The following is a 22,691-nucleotide window of genomic DNA, read 5'->3' on the forward strand; positions in this document are numbered from 1 at the left end:
AAATGCCAAGTACTTAATGTCTTACAGAATTATAGATTTTAGAAGACTGCTAAATAAGGAAGAAAATACTTAAGGCAGTTGCTACTGGATTTTCTACCCATACCCAAAAAAACAAAACAAAACAAAAAAAACAGGAAGGGGATAACATTTTCCAAGAGAAGGAGATTAACAATTTTACAGTCTCTGTAAACAGATTTTATATGCCTTACCGGTGACACGTGCATTACATTAATTTAAAGTGAAAGGGCATCAATACACAGATCAGCTATCAGGCCATTTTTATCTGCATAATACTATATCTATATTTAAAAATGGCACTGTAAAGCAGACTTAAGCAAGATGGGAGGAATGGAAAGGTTGTGGGGAGGGGGGGTCCCCTTATACTCTGAAATAGCTTCCAGCTAAATTAATTTCCCCATCCATCTCCATGGCATGAAAAGAAGAGTTACTACCTAGGCTAGCCTTGCCAGTGAAACAAAGTGAACAAATGGCTTCAGATGCCAGATTACAGGAGCAGTCGGAGCGGTTGTGGTCTGAGTGTGATGACAGGCTGTTCTTAGATTGCACTCCAGGAACCACCAGCGGTCACTGACATGCTTTCGCATGGTCTGGCTCTGAGACCATGATGAAAATAATAGAGAAGATGCTGCCAAGATGATGGCTGAAATATCCCATTACATGTTGAAGTGGCAGGATGCTTTTCAGTGTTGCACCTGGAAACTATAAATCCACTTGCAGTCTTCAGCGATGCCTGCAGTTCCAATGAAACCTTCAAAAGATGAGAAGAGTTATAAATCTAAGTACAGAGACGGCTTTCAGACTAGATGACAATGGAACAGGCAGCATCTCACAGAATGTTTGCAGGAAAGCCATTCCCTTCCTTCTCCATAGCACCTAGTATTGAGTATGGATTGTATGGGAATTCCCTTCCTGTCATATGATAAAGAGGGTGAAAGATGCATCATGCTGAGTGGAACAAACCGGAGCCAATTTTCAGGGGTTGGGAACCTCTGGGTCTGATTAGGCCCATCACAGGTTCCAGTTGGGACTGCAAGGTCATTCACAATTTTTTTTGTGGGTGCTCAGGCACCCAGAGACCCTATAGTTGGTGCCCCTGTTAGATTGAATGTGTAGAGCTCAAGAGCCAGGAGGACAAAATGCATGACCCTGCTCTGCTCACTCTGGATATTCATTCTAACATGTGAAAATGGTCTTTGTGAAGGTGTAGCAATGTGGTGAGATCACAGTTTGCCCTGTCCTCAGTGGCGTAGCGTGGGGGGTGCAGGGGGGGCCGGCCACACCGGGCGCAACATCTGGGGTTAGGGCAAATCCACGGGTTAGGGGGCGCAAATCCACGGGTTAGGGGGTGCAAATCCACGGGTTAGGGGGTGCAAATTACTTGCCTTGCCCCGGGTGCTGACAACCCACGCTATGCCACTGCCTGTCCTTGAAATGGTAACCTGTGGATCTCACCATGCTAGGCAGCATTTCGCCCTTTAACCCTTAATCATGTCAAACTTGAAAAGATGCAGATAAGCTCCCCACTTTTCCATATCTGTAGTGATGTGTGACTTGCACCTCATTCAAGTTAACCAGAGTGAAGCTTCCATGCTTTAACTGGAGCTCCAAAATATCAGATTGGCTTCTTGGATCAGAAGCTCACTAAAACAGGAATATTCCATTAGGATCAAATTAAGATCTACTCCTATTTGGAGCAAAGGACATTTGGAGCAAAAATACCAACGAGTCCTTCTCTTAATTACAGATGGAACTGAATCTTCCCAAAGACCTGTAATAAACACAAACCAGTCCAATGGGCTGAATTACATAAGGATCACGGATGAAATTGTTAGCTGTTTGCTTTGAGAGCTATTGATTGGAGCTGGAACAGCTGGACTACTTTGCCCTGAAACAATCAATAATATTGACCATTGTGTAATCAAAGTAAATCTACTACATGACGCACTTAGTTCTAAAATTGCCACAATTATCTGAAGAACAAATCCTTCAGCAAAATTTTAGGTAAGAAATTAAAGCCCTGTTTGGCAAACATCATTCAGTATTTACTGTCCACATCAGTTTCTCTTTAGCTGGCCTACTAATTGACTTATCTGTCACAATTAATAAGATTACTGGTCACCTTTCTAGTTTAAATACTTACACTTAATACCCAGTTGAGTCCATCCAAACAAACACTGACAGTTATCCCAACCTTTCAGATTATTGCAGCCTCTTCACTTCATAGTGCATCTAATGGTTTTGTTCCTCATCATTATGTGGAGCAGCTGGAACATAACACTTTACAAAGGTTTATATTACACTTCAGTATGTAAGTTTTTCACAAAGAATTGGAACTAACAATGCAAGGGCCCAGCGATGGGGAACCTCTGGTCTTCTAGATGTGGTTGAATTCCAGCTCACATCAGCCCCAGCATGGCCAATTGTCAAGGATGGTGGGAGTTATAATCTAACAACATCTGGAAGTCCACAGGTTCCTCACCCATAATCTACACCCACATTTCAGAATCAGGAAAGTTTGTGCGTGCATGTATTATGCATTCCGTCAAAGGGCTGGAAATGGCCAAAGAGGCATCATGAAAGGATTCTGTGAAGGAATTCTCCAACCAGCAAGCAACCTTTCACATCCTTGGTGCTCTACTGAAAGGTTAACTGAAAATGTTAACATAGAAAATCACTCTGGATAACTCACATGAACATGTCTGAAAACATCGTTGACAGAAAGGATAATATGATCAGGATAAATTGGATCCTAGCTTATTTGCCAACACCATATGGGAATCGGGGCAGATCTTGATCATTTAAAAAAGTCTTTGAAGTAGTGGGGGCAGGACAAAGATCAGAGGAAATAACTATGTACAGTATTGTTCACTTATCCATACCTATCTAGAACACGAAGAGATATTTGTTCAGAGAACAGAATTATATATCATTAATAGTTAAAACTACACTTATCTTTAATCAGAAGTTAACACCCAATTTGACATCATTGGTTCTTAAGCCCACAACATTCTTTAAATAAAATAGTTTACTTTTGTGTGTGTAATTTCCCATACCAAATAATAATCTTATGCATTGGTGCTCAGGAGTAGGTCTTATTGTTTATTTCTAGAAAGTATGTTTAGGATTACAGCATTAGCCTATTCAAACAGACAAAACTCCTTTAAACTTTCTATTCCTATGATCATTTTAGAGTGACCCGAATTAGACAAAGTATTCCAGATAGTGGCCTTACTACTGCCTTTTACAGGATACCACAGTTCATGGTTTTGTAACTAATGCATATTTATAGGATTGAACAGTCAGAAACTCAGAAAACACCATCATTTTTAAAATGCTGATTTCCCTTGAGAGCTGTCTTGTATAGAAAGAGCATATACAATTTTTTTTTACTTAGTGTCTGTTCAAAAATTGCTTCTTCAAATTATTTGACAGAATGATTCCACTTGTCAATGCCTTCTTCATGTGTGCCCATCTTGACATAAGCTGTGTCCATATTTGATGAGGTTACAGATACACACTTTGAGAAACAAATCCCACCGTTTTTCATCAAATGTTCAGTAACACTGCCAAAACTTTCTCTTTGATACTCCTCACTTGGTTGTCATATTCCTAACAATTTCATTGCTTGGAAGAAGTGCCAATCGGAGGGACAGGGGACTGAAGAGAAGTGTAGGGAAAAGAAAAAGATAGAGTACCTTTAAAGAGATTCAGGAATATAGCTTCAAAGCTTAATTGATTAATTAGATTAATTGATTAACCATCCTTTGATCAATTAAACAGATATCCCAGATAACCAGGCAGCAAATTTTTAACATATAAACATACTGCGGGTGGGGAATCTAGACTTAAGCCATACTTAGAGCAGATCCACTAGATGATTTACAGCACAATTCTAACCATGCCTACTCTCTTGAACTCAATGGGGGTTATTGCCAAGTAAGTGGGGTTAGGACTCTAGTCTAGGGTAAGTCTAGAGTCAATCTAGACTTAAAAAGTCTAGTACTTATAAAGACTGGTCATTTTTCTAACAAAGGATGCAATGCTTCTTTTAAGATTATGCTTGCTGCAACACATGGATGCATAATCTAAAAACAAATGCTTTCTTTACTTCAGTACTCATCTAAAAATTGTGGAAATTAAATAAATTACTTGATTTATTGAATCAGCCATGAGTTCTTTAATCAGGTGACTGCCCAATTAGAGACATTATCTTTGTCCAGATATACATGTGGATCTTCAGATGCTATATAAAGAGGCTTTAACGTATGGGCTGTAAGAATATATAAATGCTATCATGATGCAATAAAACCATGAGCAAGCTTCAATAATGTAGCAGTCTAGCATCAGGAAAATACATAACCATCAAATGAAGGTGGTTATGTCCCTTATAGACTTGTGGGATGGTTGAAATATCCAAGTCCAAATCATAGTTTCTTTCCCTGCGTTATGATGCCCTGCCTAATGACAGATAAATCTGGTGCCTCCAGATGTTGACTGCAGTTCCCATCATGGTCAATGGTCAACTGATGGAAACTGTAGTCCAAAACAGCTGGAGTGCACCAGCTTGGGAAAGGCGAGTCAAAGTCTCAATTCTTTGGCACAAAACTGGATTTCTAGGTGAGGAGTCTGCAAAAAATTAGAGAGAAAGATTGTGTGAGTGCAGCGAACTATGGAGATTGCAGAAGAATGTGATGTTACCAACATCCCTTTCCGTTGCTGTCACAGAAAACACTACTGCATAGCTAATATACCATAGGAAAAGGCCTTAGAGAGAAAACTACACATGAAACATTACAACATGTACTTGCTTTTTGATGTTAATGAATAAATGTATACAAGCAGTTGTCTAGTTGTTTTTCCAGCAGAATCCTTCTTTGACTTTCATACTATCTGGACTCACTTTAGGATCTGAATGTTATTTTTCCTGTGAGTGCATATAGTTATTTATGCATCATCTTCCAATTCAGTCATTTCTATATTTCCAGTGGCAAATAGCAGAAATTTTAAAGGTTGCTGGCTGGCTGGAGTTCTAGGACACAATCCAAATAACTAGCTCTGCATGCCCTGTGAGGCTTTGCATTTGTGCTTCTCAAACAGCTACTCGCCGCACCACTTGGGAAATTTCTTTGCCAACTCAGTGGAGTTTCAGCAGCAGTTTATGATCTGGCATGAGGATTGGCTGCTCAAAGAAAAAGCCCATCTGGGTGCATGATGAAAGTAGGTCTCTGGATTGTGGCCCTTCTCTCCTACTAACTCTCTATTTCCACCCACGGTGGTGGCTTTTCTTCACAGCCCCCTGCTATTCCTGAGCATCGTACGTGCTGTTTTAGTTTTGCAATTATTCTTGCCAGAGTCTTGTTTTACAGGATTGAACATCTGTGATCTTCCCATTTGGTGGCATTCTCCCCCCCCCCCTTTTGAAGAAAGAGTCCAGAGCTAATCACCTTGCTGTGGTCATTTGCTGCTTCCATCCAAAATGTACTTCATTTGTCTCACATGGCTCCTTGAATGTCTCTTCTGATTTGTAAAATGTCAGGATGTGCGATAGGTTGCAAGCATGAATGTTTGCCTTTCCTTTTTAAATGACATTTTGTTTTAGTGTTCCTGGCAAATGTGATTGCTATCGCACAGAGCATCGACAATAAAGAAAACTAAGTAGCAATCAGAACTCCTCTGAAATAAGAAAAGGAACACAGTTAAGCACCGCAAATAGGAAGGGGGAAGAAAGACCAGTAAATTTTCAATTCTGGTCCTTTATTAATCAAAATGCTGGTGTGTGAGAGAGAGGGAGAGAAAGAAAGAAAGCAGCAGTGGACAGTGAGTGAGGTGGTGGTACTCATCTGACCTCCTGACGGCTGAGTTGCTGCTGCTTACAGGGAAAGAGGGAGAGAGGAGAGGTTGGTGCAGTGCAAACACATTGGCAGAATCACTGGATTGGCTCTGCTAGTACATTTGCACTATGCCAATTTCCCCACTGCCTCACTCTTAACTCAGGCCTGTGCCTTCAGCCACATCCCATTCCCATGGCCACCTTAGCAGTAGATGTATAGATCCTACCTGCCTAGCTCTGCCATGACTCTGCTTCTTTGATGTTTCTCAGTTATATTGGAAAGTAGGGGTGAAGGATGGGTGTACTCGGTGCTTTTTACTAAAAATAAATATGTTTAGGGGTACTCTCATTTTGACTCAAGAACATCACCATTTTATAGTTCAAATCGGGGAAAAGAAATACAGTAAATGGACAAAAGTACAAAGATTCACAAAATGTTTAGGGGTGTACATACCCCTGTGTCCTCCCAGAAAAAAGCACTGGCTGTACTAGCTGCTAATGTGGCAGCTGTTCACATCTGAAAACAGGGATTATCACTTATAATAGCTGCCATTCACTCTGCACTGGATAGTAATTTTGTACCGGATTCGTCTCCTGGGGGGATATCTCTCCTCAAATTCAGTAGACTGCATCTAAGCTTTCTTATGGTGCTGCTCCCCTTGTACTGGTAAAGCCATTCAGGAGCAGTAAAATGGAGAAGACATATGAGATATTCCTATAATAAAGAGATAGAGTCTCATTACCTGACATTTCATTGCAATGGCTCTTCACCTGAGTGATGTAGCTCACCACGTGGGGGTAATATAGAGCAGGTGTGGGGATGTTGGGTGAAACAGCTATTTAGGAACACCCTCTACCTATTGGTCAGGAAGAGTAACACCTTCGGATATTTCAACCTGGCTCCACCTCAACAGTTCTGCAGTTGAAATTCTAGCTAGGCTGAGCCAAATACACTTCATCACCCTGGCTTCTCAGTCATTGCTGGGGTTGGGAAGGAATATTTGCATTTTTCATTGATTGGCCTGAGTGTAGGATGTTTTTTCCCAGGGCATGGGACTAGGGAGGGGCACCTTTCAGTTGACTGAATTCAGCTAATTTCCTTGAGACAAAGTTGACCGGTGGATCAGTGATGGAAGAGGAGCCAATTAAGTGATAAGAGAAGGGTTACACCATTATGAGAGACGATAGGTGTTTAAGGACAGCTGGCAGAGACTCTTTGGTGTTTCAGACTGGGGCCTGCCCTGCCCGCCAGAAGATGCCATTGATTGAACCCGGGACTGCCTGCAGATGCTCTGTCACTGAGCTGCAACTCTTTCCTTACCACATTCCAATTTTTTGCACTCTACATTCAAAAAATCAGGCATCAGGGAGCAGTAGTAAGACAAATGTGAAGAAAATCTATCTCTTCCTGAGCACTTAACTAGACAAATATTTGAACAGTAGCAAACATAAGGTGGTTCAACATATTGCTGACATCTTGAGAGAGTGCTCACATTGTAAAAAACTATTTTAATTATGGGTTTTTATATTTTAGCAGCGTTGTTTTATTGTATGTTTTAATTATGACCGTTTATATTTTAAAGTTTTCTATACTTTGCAAACTGCTTAGAAGCCGAATTTGGCATTAAGCAGTATATGAATGATAAGGTGTTGAGGATGATTATGATGATGATAGAGTGTGGTGAATCAGGCAAGACAGTTTCTAAGGGACCAGGCTGTATTAACAAACAAAATCTGAAAGAAGAGTTTCAGTCTTAATTTTAACCCATTCCTCTCCACTGGGAATCTACAAGCCAACCGCACATATCTTGGGTGAGGAGGAATTGTGTTTCAAGCAAAACAAGTATCTCTGTGCTTGCTGTAAGCCCTGGCATCTTTCATTTTACAAATCATATTGTATATGAGGGAAGATAGAGAACTCGCAGTCCTTTATGAGGCTATTGCCTTTCTGTGGAAGAAGATAAAGAACTCATAGTGTGATAAAAGAAGACAGATGACCAGCAAAAAGCAGATTCCTAGACCACATGAAGAGATGGAAGAACAATTTACTACACAATTAAACCTGAAGAAGGGAAGTCCAAAGTCTTGTCACATGCTTCATGTCAGAGCTAAAGACCAAGTCTCTCGATCAAAAGTGAGATCAGTTATTGGTAAGACTAAGATATAGCTGAGGGTTTTTTTTAAAAAAAATAATAGATATGTTATCAGGTTCAGCTGAAAAAAGCACAAGATCAACCTACTCTTCTTTTTTGCCAGGTCCCTGATTTTGCACTGAAATATTTTCATGTTCTTTCTCAAACAGTTACATCCTGTCAGAGAACTTGGTAATTGAAAGGGTCACAAAGGTTTCATTTTGTTCAAATACTGAAAGGATTTGGGCCTGGAAGTCGCCAAGGCCTTTTTGAAAGCTAATGGAACTCGTGGGTGTTCGCTGTCTTTCAGATTGGGACTACAATTTTTTAGTTCCTGGAGCTTTCAGTGCAGCTGAAATGAGAATTCAAAATAAATAATTTCAGATATAAAGTTAATAAGATAAAGTTAATCCATTCTCATTACAATTTGCTATTGCTGTTTTGCTGTGTGTGATTAGGATGACTGCTTATGTTGAAAAGTAAAGTATAAATCCCTTAAAATCAATCAGTAACTGGAGCTTTAGGCTGTAATCTTATACAAATTTACCAGATGTAAACCCATGGAATTGAATGGGAATAGGTATGCACTGTTACTAATTTAGCATTTGATATTTTGCTATACAATGCCTCCATGTTTGCAAATGGCTATCTTATCAGTGATTTGTTAGTTTGTGTGCCACGGTATAAGTAATTAAGTGCCAAAATACTTAAAAACAATAAGCATAAGTTGTAATCCTAAAGACTAGAACTAGGGGGTAAATTCTATTGAACTCAATGGATCCACTTCTAAGTAAACATGATTGGGATTGCACTGTGTTGGTTATCAATTAGTGAAGGGACCTCATGATAATGATCTGAAGAAATCAAATAAATTGAATATTAAATCAAAGTGTTTATTTATTTATAAACAAATATCCAACTACTAGTAATAAAGTTTCAGCTCATATTACCAATTAAGTGGTCTTTAATCAAAATGCAGGATAGGGTTTAATTCTTAATCAGATTTCTTTAAACTAAACCATCTTCCCTTTGCTGAAAAAAATGCCCCAGCAAATTCTTACTTTCTTCCTGAGCCTTAGTAATTCACCCTAGAATCTTGTCTTTGCATTTTGAAACATGGAAGACAGAAAACAACTTAGAAAGAGACCGCTCTCTAACGTCAATTCAATTTTTTATTTAATGTTCAGAAAACCACTGATCCATTTGTTGGATGCATAAATTCTCTAAGGCCGCCTGCCTGGTGAAAAACATACTGGGAGCCTGGAGCAAGGATACCCATAATTACACCGTCAAAAAAGATTGCAGTAAGTGGCAGAATATTTTATTTGCCGTCAGTCCTATGAAAGTATATTGCGACATCAGCTTCAAGAGATTCAAAATCGCAAGAGGGGCCCTTATTTGAAATCAGCAGAAACCATTTTGCAGCAGGCTTGCGTGAATGGGTCATAGATTAGCAGTAAATTCGATTCCTATTTTTAATGAAGTGGCAGAAGGAGCTGGGTTTCTGTGGTTTGGTAGAACATTTAGGCTCTCCCTGAAGCAATATTTTAACTTGTGCATTGACTGAAATGCACTGTCATCCTCATAACTGAGTTTCACCAGGGGCTGAAAGTGTGTGTGTGTGTGTGTGTGTGTGTGTACACACACACACACAGTGTCAAAGGCCAGCATAAACAGGTGTGTCTTCTGCACTTCAGGTTTCCCTGAACCGGTATCCCTCACTGGCTCACATGCTACTATCCAGAAAATAATGGAAGCTAAATCGTGTCCTCCCTAAAAAAGGCCATGTGTTGTGGTGAGACTTGGAGACTGACCTCCTGGTTGTGGGTGGGTCTATTGGATAGACACAACACCCGATTGGTAGGTCCCTCATTGCTGGGTGTAATCTGGCCAATGGGGTGCAGTCTAAACAGTTCGAGGGACCTATTTAATCCCTTGCACGTGACCCAGAGATTCTCTTTCGGCTCATGCAAACGGAACATTGACCTTGCTATGCCATCGTGTGTCGTCTGTCATTGGGACAGGGGCACAGCAGGAATTTTCCCCACTTGGCTGATTGGCTGTTGCCATTTGGGTTTTTGCCTGCCAAGTAGCAAATCTTCACAACTTGTAAGGTTGCAGATGGGCACTGGTTCAGGTGATAGGAATGGGAGAACAGTCACACCATCCCTATGTGAAGGGTATTCCGTTAAAGGAATCCAGGGACTCAACTTGGTTTGGTCAACCCCCAAGAGGACTGTAACATGCTGTGCTAGATGCTGTATGATTTTTAATTGCCTGTTTATTGCTTATTTTACTTCTTACATTCCATCTCATTGCATTACAATTTGAATTCCATAAAATACAATAATAAATCATATTAAGAAGCTAAGAAGCAAAAGAAGCAATAAAGAGAAAACTAAAGATCAGAATGAATGTGCCTGCCCCCTGTAGTTGCTGCTCCTGCTGTTCTTCACAGACCACCTGAATGAAGTTTGCAGGCTGCTAGTGACCTTAGTTTGGGTTAAGGATACAGAGTTCTGATGTGCACACAGTATTTTGCACTGGGTTCTGCACGTCTTTTGGAACAGACCCTTACAATGAAGTGAATTGTGCAGTCAGTACTTGCATGGAAGTCTGTAAGGAGCCCATATATAATCACATATCATAAAAAAATATATATATCTTGAGTATTTCAGATGGCCTTCTTCAGATTCTAGTCAGTTGCATTGGTTGTTCCTTTGTCTCAAAGGAAGAGGTGAGGTCAACATTCTTGGTCCACTTCTTCACACAACATCTGCTCATTCATGTTCTGAAAGTGATCTGTGAAACAAGAAAATCTGCTTGTCAGCCTCCTTTCAAGATTTGATGAAAATAGGCACATCACAGGCTGGGTTAGTACAACAGTCACTTCTGATTTGTTTCTATGTGTGTCGGGTTAGCATCATCTCCCCTTCATGCACCTTTTTATAGCTTTAATCAAAATGGGAAATTTTGCCATTTTTACTGGCTGAAGAGCGTTGCTTTTGCAGAATAGGGCAGGAAATTTTAAAAAATGAAAAGCATTACTTGTGCTCATTGATTGTGATGACTAAGAGGGGACCATTGGTACTTGTGGCTTTTGCCAATGAGATCAGAGTTAATTTGTTTGAGGAAGGTGCCTTGTGTGAACTTCAGTGGCGTGCACTGGCGCAAGCAAGGGCAGATTTTGCCGAAGAGGATCTTGCTTATTAGGAAAGCTGTGTAAGTGGCAATAGCAATTTTTCAATAGGCTTGCTGAAGTGTCTGCAGCATTGTAATGGCTGGATTAGATGAGAGTTGAACAGAGCACTCCACCTCTAGTAATTCCAGCGCTGCAGGTGCTATATCACCCCTCTGCCGGGGAAAAAATTGGCTGATGTGTCAACAATTCACCTTGACAAGGTTCAGGTAATTAAGAAGATGATGCCTTTGCAGAAGCACTCAGCTCATGGGTGTGCCTGAGGATTGGGGCGGCATGGGCACTTGTCTTCCAGAAACCCCAGATGTGTTTATTTTTATGTACACAGACACACACACATCCAGCTAGTCAACAAGAGGTTTAAAGTGATCTCTGAAGCACTTCTGTTGAGAGCGGATGTCAGGCTCACCTTCTGTACTTTTCTAGAGGAATGCCTTCTTGGACCAGCAGGCAGTTCAGATGCATACACCTAGCTCAGAACTAATGATGCTGCTTTTGCAAATGTAACAAGATTTGGAAACCCTAGAAATGCAAAAAAATGATATTAAAAATGAGTTGTGGTGCCTTTGGGTGATCTGGTGAGCACCCTGCTTTTTTGAGTGGCGGGTGGGGCGGTGGCCATGAATAGAGACCAAAAGCACTGACAAGGTCCTCAAGAAATCATTAGCAAAATTCCTTTCTTTGGTAAACAAAAACTTAGTGCTACTGTTTTGATTGGTTGAAGGCTGAAAAGAAGGCACAAGTTTTCTATATGAGGTTACTAGAGAGGGAAAGCAAAAAAGCAGAGCTGTTCCTATTTGTTTAGCTATGGAAATCTGCAACTACTTCAAAAGCAGAAGACTAGTGAGCCCTAGAGACATATTGAAAACACTTGCACAATGTCTGATGAAGTAGTATTACCCTGCCTCAGAGACAGGAAATACCGTATTTTTTGCTCCATAACACTCACTTTTTTCCTCCTGGAAAGTAAGGGGAAATGTCTGTGCGTGTTATGGAGCGAATGCCTACGGATGGCGGGGGGATCTGCTGCAGTCGTGAGCAGAGGATCCATGGTTCCCCTTCCTTCCCTCCTCCGTGGCTCACTTTGAAACAGCAAAGCGGGAGAAGAACCGCTGAGTGGGGAGGAGAGAGGGAACGAGAGCCTGCTTCTTTAAAGGAGCAAACCTGTCCGATTGGTTCCTTTAAAGCAAGCAGGCTCTCTGTCCCTTTCTCCTCCCCACTCAGCTCGCTAAATAGTAGCAAAGTTTTTCAGCTCGCTAAGCCTGCTTGCTTTAAAGGAGCAAAGTGGGAGAGGAGAGGAGTCTTCTCCCCTTATATCCCTCTTCTGCATTATTAGCAGCATCCTTCTCCACACACCCCACGTGTGTTCCTTCTCCCCTTAAACCCCTCTCCTGCATTATTAGCAGCATCCTTCTCCACACACCCCATGCGTGCTCCTTGTCCCTTGAGTGCTTTTCCTTCCCTCCCCACTTAAAACGTGGTCACAAAGCATGGATCCACATGGATCCTCAGGATTTTTGCATTGGGCTACTCCAAACTCACTGTCAGATCACATGTCTGTAGCCACAGCATGAACCACAAAAATCATACATCCACTATTTTGTTTAGAATATTTTTTTCTTGTTTTCCTCCTCTAAAAACTATGTGCGTGTTATGGTCGGGTGCGTGTTATAGAGCGAAAAATACGGTAATCCAGGTCCAGGCAGGGGCAGGGGCATGAGAACATCTCAGTTGAAAATAATCAATTGCTATACAATGAATGACATGAAAAGCGAGGTACAGGGAACTACGCATCAAAAGCAAATCCTCCACCAGACGTGTTAAAATCTGCACTGCTTACACACTGCTAGAACTCTGCAGAAAGTTAGGACTTTGGGCAGTTTAGTACGGCTCCAAAAGCATTTTGCCAAGCATGGCTTTCTATATATTCTCTTTGGCTAGCATTCTCTGCTGTTTTGAAAGCAGCTGTATGTCATTATTGCATTTCATTTCCCCAGCCACTAGTACAGGGTACATACATTACGAAACTGTACCAATATGCCCAGACAACCTTTGTCCACTGCTCATCCCATAGACCTAATGATCTGAACTCTTTGTTCTACGGCAAGTACCGGTAAATCATAAGACTGCTCTGGTTGGGTATTCCAAATTTTAGGGCAGTGGTCAGCAAACTTTTTCAGTAGGGGGCCAGTCCACTGTCCCTCAGACCTTGTGGGGGGCCAAACCATATTTTGAAAATAATAATAATGAATGAATTCCTATGCCCCACAAATAACCCAGAGATGCATTTTAAATAAAAGCACACATTCTACTCATGTAAAAACACACTGATTCCTGGACCGATCGCGGGCCGGATTTAGAAGGCGATTGGGCCAGATCCGGTCCCCGGGCCTTAGTTTGCCTACCCATGTTTTAAGGTGTGGGTGAGGCCCCCCTCCTTTCTCCACACTTGAGCTTGTCAGCCTGAAATGTAGACTCCGTCAGACTAAAAATGCAAGTATATTTGACATGAAAATACAGTAACTATAAGCATGCTAGTGTGCTCTATTTGGTAATTACCTAACGTGGCAAGGTCTGCCATAATTCAGTTCAATAAATAATAATAACTGGCTTGTACATTTTAAGGTCACTCTTGAAAATCAATTCCCTCTAATTAATCACAATCCATACATTTCACCTGGACTGTATCTTGCATTCTGATTTGGTCATTCCACACATATACGAACACCCTTTGCATGTAGTGTGCATTGGGAAAATAGGTAATAAACTGGTGAATTGTGTAGGTTTGCTCTGTAAAGATCATATTTTCTGTTCTGAGATGAACGCTTGGAAAACATTTTCAGCTTGTGGTTCTTGAATCATGAAGATCTGCCAGTGGGTGGTACATACTGTCCAGGAGGCTACAATGATCGGTTTGGATGGGCACAGCCAGTCCAGGACCTGAGGTTATTGAGCTATTTAGGTAAATGCTGCATTGTGCAATATCACAAGGGGTGATGTCACAGCGCTTCCGACTTTCCTGCAATACCTAGTTTTTCCATCTTAATCTTATTTTAGAAGTTTGTGATCTGTGCCTATCTTTTTTAAAAGCTGGACATACCCATCTGAGTCATGAGAGGAGAGGCCTTACTGGTGACTGATCCAGCACTCAGCTTCACACTACATATGTTTGTTGTTCATACGGTGATATACTGACTGTCATGTTGATCTAAGTGTGAGCTGTAATCATGTCATATTGCTGTGATGGTTTCTTAAATGGCTTCTTCGGCTTTGCTTTTGGAAAAGAGTGGAAACAGTAAGGTCATAATATTCTCTCATGCAAAGAGAGTGTCTGAATGATGAGGTGTCTCCATGGGGTTCACGAGGGCTCTACTTTTGCCCTCCCCCTCTCACTCGGGAACTTAGGAAACTTCCTTATCCTCTTTCAGAATCTTGGTCCATCTAGCATAGTGTTGTCTATACTGACTAGCAGTTGCTCTCCATCGTTTTGGACAATGGCCTTTCCAAGCCCTAACTGGAGAATGAACCTGGGAGCTTCTACATGCAAAGCAGATAGTCTACTACTGAGTTGAGGCCCTGGCTGAAACTCAGCTTAGGTCTCCCAAGCTTCATTCCCTTGATGTTGACACTTTTACGATGGTTCCACCACAGCGGAGCTATGATAATTCACCCACTAGATACGTCAAAATCATAGCACCTTGTGTCTTGCCAAATGCAAGGTGGTTCTTTTAAAATGAGATTCAGAAGTAATACAAAACACGAGTGAGAAGATTAAAGATTTTATTCTAAACAGCAAGCCAAGCCATATATACATACCAAGCAAGCACCCCAGTCTGCCACTTGGAAGCCCTCAAGAAGTGGCAAATTGACTCCCCCAGGTAGCCTTAGTTTGCACAGCCTTGCAGTCGTCAGTCTGTGCACAAGCTTCTTTCTAACACTCTGCCTCAACTATCCGATTTATAGATAGGAAACCTGTGTGGCTTGCAGATCGCTAGCTATGTGGAGATTATTCATTAGCCACCCTCTCCCAATGCCTCACTTTCTTGAAACAATGTTGAACATCAAAGACGGTACCTAGTCCTATCATTTCCTTCCAACAGATTAAAACATTAAAGGCTGTTCTCATGCCATCAAAGAGCTTAACAAAAGACAGGGAAAAGGAAGGAACAGGGAGCAGGCAGGATAACCATGTTAGATCACTAACTCCTCAAAATACAAATATCTTCCGGATAGATGGCTCATATACCTTTAAAAAAAACCCCAGACACTATTGGAGTAGGAAACTACCAGTACGTTTTCGTTTCCAGGAGGGGCACTCATGTTAGCAAGTTGTAGCAAAAAAAATTGTAGAGATGAACAACTTTTTATTATGGCATAGGCATTTGTGGGATAGAATATGTCTCTACTTTTGTGGAGGGTCCTTTTGTAAACATTCCAGTTCAAATGGAAGTGTCACACTTTTTACATTCCATTCTTATTTAACTCCAACCATTTCATTCCCCGTTTTGCATGCATGTGTATTCGTGTACGTGACAACCAAAGAGCATATTCCATGCATCTGATAATACTACTGTTAATCCATGAAAGCTAAAGCCACAATAAAAATTTGCTAGGCTTTAAGGTGCCACAATACTCTCTGTTGCACTTTCTTCTTTTGTTAGTGAAGCTAAGTGGGAAAGGGTCTTGAAAAGATGTGGCTACAAGACCACACCCACAGAAGAAGGGATATTTTTTCTACTGATGCTATTGCTCCAATACAGTATAGGATTTGGGATCATGCTGACACCCCCTTTTCTGTTCTGGGTGCAAAGATTCTTAGACCATTTTGAGCTGTAATTTATAATAGGATTTCTCCCTTAGTAGGTAGGAAATTGGAAGTGGAGATGGCATATTAATCAGTTAAGGTAGTTTTAGGTGAGTGTGTGTTTTTTAAAAACAGTTTTTAACAGCTCTGGAGTTGGGGGAGGAATCCCCAATTACTTACAGAAGTGCTGAGATCTTAGACTAAGTATGCAGTGCCCCCAAGTGGACAGAAGTCTTCCTGCTTGCCTGAGAGTCCAAGGACTAAGAACCACAAATTCTTGTAGTTCGGTTCATTTTTCACTAGCAGGTTTACACATCTGCCCTTTTAAATCAGCACATTTACGAAGCAAATCCGATTTTTAAATTTGAATAACTCTAATACAACTTCAGGATTTAAGATGTCATAGACAAGTGCCTCTAATGATCTGCTTACAAACTTACAGACACCTTTTTCCTAATTAGGATTCTATAGATTTATCCTTAGTTATTACCCTAATAATAATAATAAAATGTAACAGGGATAAAGTATTAAAATGAAATACAAGAACCTTTTGAAAGTTGGGGAAAATATCTTTTTTAAAAAATGCAATTATACTAGCCATCTGGATTCAAATTAGTTTTGCCCTGTTTAAGACATGGACACTGTAAGCAGCAGACTTGGGGCTGGTTCTCACACATCCTTCGATACTTTACCAACCAGTAAAGTCTTTATTGCACATGTATATCATATTCCACCCACATCTCCAGCCCATCTCCAGCCCCTTCATTCAGCCTGGACACTGAGATCCAGTGCTGAGAGCCTTCTGGCAGTTCCCTCCCTGTGAGGTGACAGGGAACCAGGCAGAGGGCCTTCTTGGTGGTGACACCCTCCCTGTGGCATGCCCTCCCGTCAGATGTCAAGGAAATAAACAACTGTGTGACTTTTAGAAGACATCTGAAGGCAGTCCTGTAAAGGGAAGTTTATTTGAAGCCACCCAATAAAGAGTGGCAGGGGCAACCCAGTCAGATGGGCAGTCCCAAATAGTCTGTGACATGTTGTCCTTTCTCCACACTCATCTGTCTCCTGCTAAAGACCCTCTGATGTAGAGGTTGAGCCGTGGTCCCAGTCATTGGGAAATACAATGCATCACAAGATTGTTTTCATTCTTTGGGGGCTCCACAGCCTGAAAAGCAGGCTATTCTTTTCATGTTTGCATGTGGGTTTAGTGAGCATACATAGCCATACAATTCAGTTGCCAGAATGACCGCTCCCCGCTTAAAACGGGGGGCGCCCTTTGCGTGGACGCACGCAGCCCTAGGTCTGGAGCGGCCCCATCAGCATAGGCTTGTTTTGCCTTCCCTCAGGTGGGATACCTGGAGGTCTCCGCCTACCTCAGTCAGTTGTCCAATCCCACCTGGGGGAAGCATTGCCAAGGAGACCAGGCCAGGTAGGGGAGGGATTACCTGCCCACACAATAGAGGGAGGATCTTACCTGGGAATCCTCACTTGGCTCCAGAGCTTCTCCCACCCTACCCACCCTCAGTTAATGTCTTCTTTTGCAGGTTAACTCTTCTTCATAGGTTTTGCAGGTTAACTTTTCTTCACAGGTATGCGGGCGCTGCTACGTTAAGGTCGCTGTTAAAGGACCGGAAAGGAATTTCCCTGCATTAGCAGGTTTCGTCTTTCCCGTAGCAAAATGTCACAACTTTGGCGGTATCAGGCCTTGGGCGGAATCCTTTTGTCCATCTTCCTCTTTGCGGCGGCGATACCAGGGTCCCCGTTAAAGGGGTTTCTGAAGGGAGGCTTTGACCGTACGCCGAAAGGTCGTCATTGCTCTCCCCTGCGGCGGCAGCATAACGGGGGCGGCTATCTCTGCTTGAACATATGTTCTCCAGAGCCGGCCCATCCCCCCCACACACACTGGATAACCCTGAAGCTCCCTAGGTCCCCGGCTGGGGACTGGGGAGGGAGAACGCCCAATGCCTGAGCCACATTTGAAATTTAATAAAGTTGTGGCCAATTTAATCCCATAGCACATTGTCTTGAGTTGTTATTCCACATGACGGGAGGAACCGCTCAGGATCTGGGGACTCCGCCTGTCCACACAAAGTTTGTTCTCAAGGGAATAAGGAATCGGGCACAGGCACCAAACAACAATGACAGCATAGAACATGACTCAGGGCCAAACAAGATGTTTGCTAAATAAGTGAACTAAATGTTTTGTTTTCCCTACAACAATTACAGGCATGGGGGAGCCTGATTCTTACTAGGAAGACAGTGCCTAAAGAGGGAAGACTATCTCTTGACTCCCCGCAAACCCCTGCACAGCTACAAATCTTAGAAACAGCTTATAAGTGGAGAGCAGGGCTGGGGAGGGGTTGTCCTGGGGAGACTTCCAAGGGCCAGAGAAGAGGCCAGGAGTGCTGCATTTGGCCTCCACCCCTGAAGCATCCCATTCAGATAATAAAACAGCTGAATCTCAGCCACGACACGATGAAAATAGATAATAAAGAAATATTTGTGCCTGGTTGGCCACTAAAGTGCATCATTTTCATCTTCCATAAAACACACTGGGCAAATTTGTGGGGCACAAACCAGTTGCTGTTTTGGCCCTGCCTAGTTCAGTAATATATCCTCTTTACAGTCTTTCCAACTAACTACAGGATGGCGGTACTGAAATTCTTATCCCTATGACTTCTGTTTCCCGCATCTTATGAAGATGGGGCTGCACAGAGCGTAAATGCAAACCCCCACCAATTACTGGAAGCTGTCAGTATTCAGCAACAGATAAAATTAATTCCAAATTTTAAACAATCTGCAGAAAACTGAACACAATTATGTGAGAAATTAAGTCATACAGTTGCCATGACCTTTAATCCATCATCCAACTGTTAATGTTAATTTTGTGATCTAAAAATCATAGTTCTATTTGCATTTTAATGGCTCTTAAATGAGTGTCATCAAGAAGAAATAAAGGCAGCATGGCCTTTGGATGCCAAATTCTTTTGCTTTAATGTGATGCAGGAGATTAGGAAACTCAGTGCCGAAAATGTTTTTTGTTCCGACCTGCAGCAGCCATATGGAGCCATCCTCACAAAGGGAAAAATAAAACTACGCTATGCAAAATATCATGGCTGTGCTGTTATTATAAATAAACCAGAATTGCGAAAAGAGAGGAAGCTATAATGGCATCATCATTACCCACATGCTAACATACTGTGGAAAAAACCACTGCAGCTTAGCTTTTTAACGACTTCTTCACATGAATATACCTTTTGAAGTATATAATCCAGAGAAAGTTAGATGCATTCAAGTTTCATAGATCTCAATGGGTGTGTCTAACTTTCTCCAGATTGCACTCAAGTGTTTTGTTTGCTTTTCCAACCTTAAAGTCTCCTACTAGGCCCAAAGCCTCCATCCACTGGTTACCATTCCCACAAAATGACTCCTCCAGTGAGGGTCAAATAAAGATCCGTACAACACATTTGATTTGATCCGTACATCCAATTCACAGTGAAAGTACATGACTTCTTCCCAAGTATCCTGGGAACTATAGCTTTCATCTCAAAAAGAATTAGCAGCACCCTTAACAAAGTTCACATGATTCTTTGTGAGAAGCAATGTGCCTTAAATTTGTGTTGAATATGCTTAATATTAATTAACCTACCCTTTTCACCCCCCAAAGGCACACTCCATCATCTCTTGAGACAGACGGATGTCTTAATTGGAAAGATTGACTTATCATACTTCAGTCTGCAGATTAGTCTGTAGCAAATTTCTGCTGTTCTGTGGTCAGTGGAGGGTTTGCCTTCCTGTTAGAGGTATAAAAACACATCACTGACTCCCCTAGTCAACCAATTCTATAGAAAGGGAGAATGAAAACAGAATGGTATGAAAGCATTGAGATACACACACATGCATTAGACTGCTCCTAATAGTAAAGATAATAAGCTCTATTGTACTATCATTATATAAGCATTAACGGTGGCATATTTTAGAGGCAGAGACCCTTAATATTGTAACACTAATTCAAGCTCTGATTAAATTGGATCCTCATTACCATGTTATTGAGAACTGGATGATTACTTCGTTACTATTTAATAAGGTGAAAATGCTTATTGTAAGCCTCTTGATGGTATTACTTTCAATTATAATTATTTTGCTTTATTAACATACATACCTAGGTCTCTTTCACGTTGATTTATTTGCATGCAAAGTGCATAAGTCTGATTAAAATGTTACATTCTTACTGAAACTTCTTTAAACCCCCTTGGAGAGATAGCTTCTATGCATTCTCTTCAGATTGCGCAGAAGGTCTTGGAGTACATGCTCAGAAAGCAAAGTGATAAAAGCATTTCACTAAATGAAAGTTAACGGTGGCAGCCGAGTGAAGGAAGCCCCTGTAATGGCAGAGAGGGAAAATGCGAAGAAAAGCTTCAGCAGGTATTATGAAGTTCCATTTCATAGAAGCTTTAATAATCCTGCCCAATGGGAATTGCGAAATGTGTTTGATAAATGACCTGTGTTTTACAGAAAACAATGATGGGTTCATTGTGTATCTAATGGACTTAATTTGAATTCACTTGGCAACAGTTCCTTTCTTTCTCCAAGCTGAGAACCTCTGCATCTTAATTCAACAAAAACAGCATCCAGCTGAAATACATGTTGAAGGGGCTAGCTGACTGAAATTAATACTCTACAGTGCAGCGGGGGAGTATAGCAAATCATCAACTTACTATGACAATAACTGAATTGACTTTTTTTATTTAAAAAATAGCTTCTTGTAGTGAGTAAACTTTTGGCTTTGGTAAACCATCCTTTAAAAGGCAGTCCTCGTTCTTCTAAATTTACATAATTTGACACAATTCAGCGATTTGCTGAAGCCACAGGAGCTGCAAACACAATGGGTGACCCAATTTTCCTTTCCCCACCCCGCTCTGAGTGGGGTCAGGAGACACCCCAAAACAGTGTGCAGAGAGGGGGGATATCATTCCATCTGCCGAGCTGGAATGTTTGCGCAGACCAGACAACTTGAAAAGCTCAGCACTGAATTCCACCCTAAGATTCCCCATGCCCATTGTGTCTTTTTGGGAAGTGACAGAGCCCAACTGGCTAATCAAAGAGCTGAGCTGCTGCCAGATTTGAGAAGCATGAACAGGAAGCACTCTGTCAAGGGAAAATGCTTCTCGTGTGGGAGACATGGAATGACCATTGCCTCTGACAAATAGTTGCATTATGCTTGAAATTCTCCAGCTCTTAAGAACTCCTGGTATGCTTCAATTAGTAGGTCTTCATTTCAGTGCCAAATTCACCTCAGTTTGTTGGGTGGTTTTGGAAACTGGTGCTTCACTCCTTCTTTTTCAAGAAACCACTGCTAAGTTCATTCTGCAATCTCCAGGAAGCAGAAAAGCTAGGGTGTAGGTACTGGATACACACATGGTGACAATGAGCACAGACTTTGCATCCCGCACTCAAACCCTGGCATCTCCAGGTAGGGCAGCGAAGGATCCCCTGAAAAGCTACTGTTAGTCAGTGTCAACAGCACTGAATCTGACAGACTGATGGTCTGACTTGGTATAAGGCAGCATACCATACATCACTACTGGGAAAACCATAGCTTTAAGGTCCGTATAGTTAAAGCTATGGTTTTCCCAGTAGTGATGTATGGAAGTGAGAGCTGGACCATAAAGAAGGCTGATCGCTGAAAAAATGATGCTTTTGAATTATGGTGCTGGAGGAGACTCTTGAGAGTCCCATGGACTGCAAGAAGATCAAACCTATCCATTCTGAAGGAAATCAGCCCTTAGTGCTCATTGGAAGGACAGATCCTGAAGCTGAGGCTCCAATACTTTGGCCACCTCATGAGAAGAGAAGACTCCCTGGAAAAGACCCTGATGTTGGGGAAAGATTGAGGGCACAAGGAGAAGGGGATAACAGAGGACGAGATGGTTGGACAGTGTTCTCGAAGCTACCAGCATGAGTTTGACCAAACTGCGGGAGGCAGTGGAAGACAGGAGTGCTTGGCGTGCTCTGGTCCATGGGGTCACGAAGAGTTGGACACGACTAAACGACTAAACAACAACTATCTTCCTATGGGCACATGTCCTTAGGATGTGTATTGTGACAGGATGTGTATTTTGGCTACCTGCAGTGAATGCCTTCAGGGACCTAAGGAGGCAGAACTAGCAACCAACTCATTTAGACTGGATATTTTCTGAGACCATCCCCTGTCCTAAACAAGCTAGTAGAAATAGAGCCTGGTGAACAGAACATGACAATGATTTTACTTCAAACAATGCAATCTGGATTTTAAAGCATTTTTAATGTCACCTCTAAAATCTCATTAGTGTAGAAGATTCTGTTTAGCAGGATTTAAAGAGCAGTTTGGTGTCCTCCCCGCATATGCATGCGCACAAACACTTGCTGATTCATAATCAGGAAGCTTATAAAACAGAACATGAGTCACTTAGGAGATCTCCAAAGTTCTGGCTGTTTATCTCCTGGCTTCCGCTCAGGAGATAAACAGAGGTTGAAAACGGCCCAATTCAAGCACAGCAGTATAAATACGAACAGAATGGCTATTTTCCTGAAGGACAACAAAAGGATGCTGCTTGCATGATTCCACTTACAGAAATGGAATTGGCCTTTTAAAGTCTGGTCATAGGCAGAAGCATAATAATGGCATTTCTTGAAATGAATTCAGTGCCCTCACAGAACAGCTTTCCT

At 41.7% G+C, this 22,691-nt stretch overlaps 1 long non-coding RNA gene across 1 annotated transcript; it reads right to left on the reverse strand.

Moving 5' to 3' along the window:
- Positions 1 to 10,326: 10,326 nt before the first annotated feature.
- On the reverse strand, positions 10,327 to 15,299 carry LOC128421877 (uncharacterized). Its single transcript, XR_008332387.1, has 3 exons — positions 14,999 to 15,299; positions 11,592 to 11,704; positions 10,327 to 10,785 (listed from the first exon to the last, which is right to left on the reverse strand). It is a non-coding gene; the product is annotated as an uncharacterized LOC128421877 (long non-coding RNA).
- Positions 15,300 to 22,691: the final 7,392 nt, after the last annotated feature.

This window comes from Podarcis raffonei, chromosome 10 (assembly GCF_027172205.1).
Source record: "Podarcis raffonei isolate rPodRaf1 chromosome 10, rPodRaf1.pri, whole genome shotgun sequence".
Classification (NCBI taxonomy): Eukaryota; Metazoa; Chordata; class Lepidosauria; order Squamata; family Lacertidae; genus Podarcis; species Podarcis raffonei.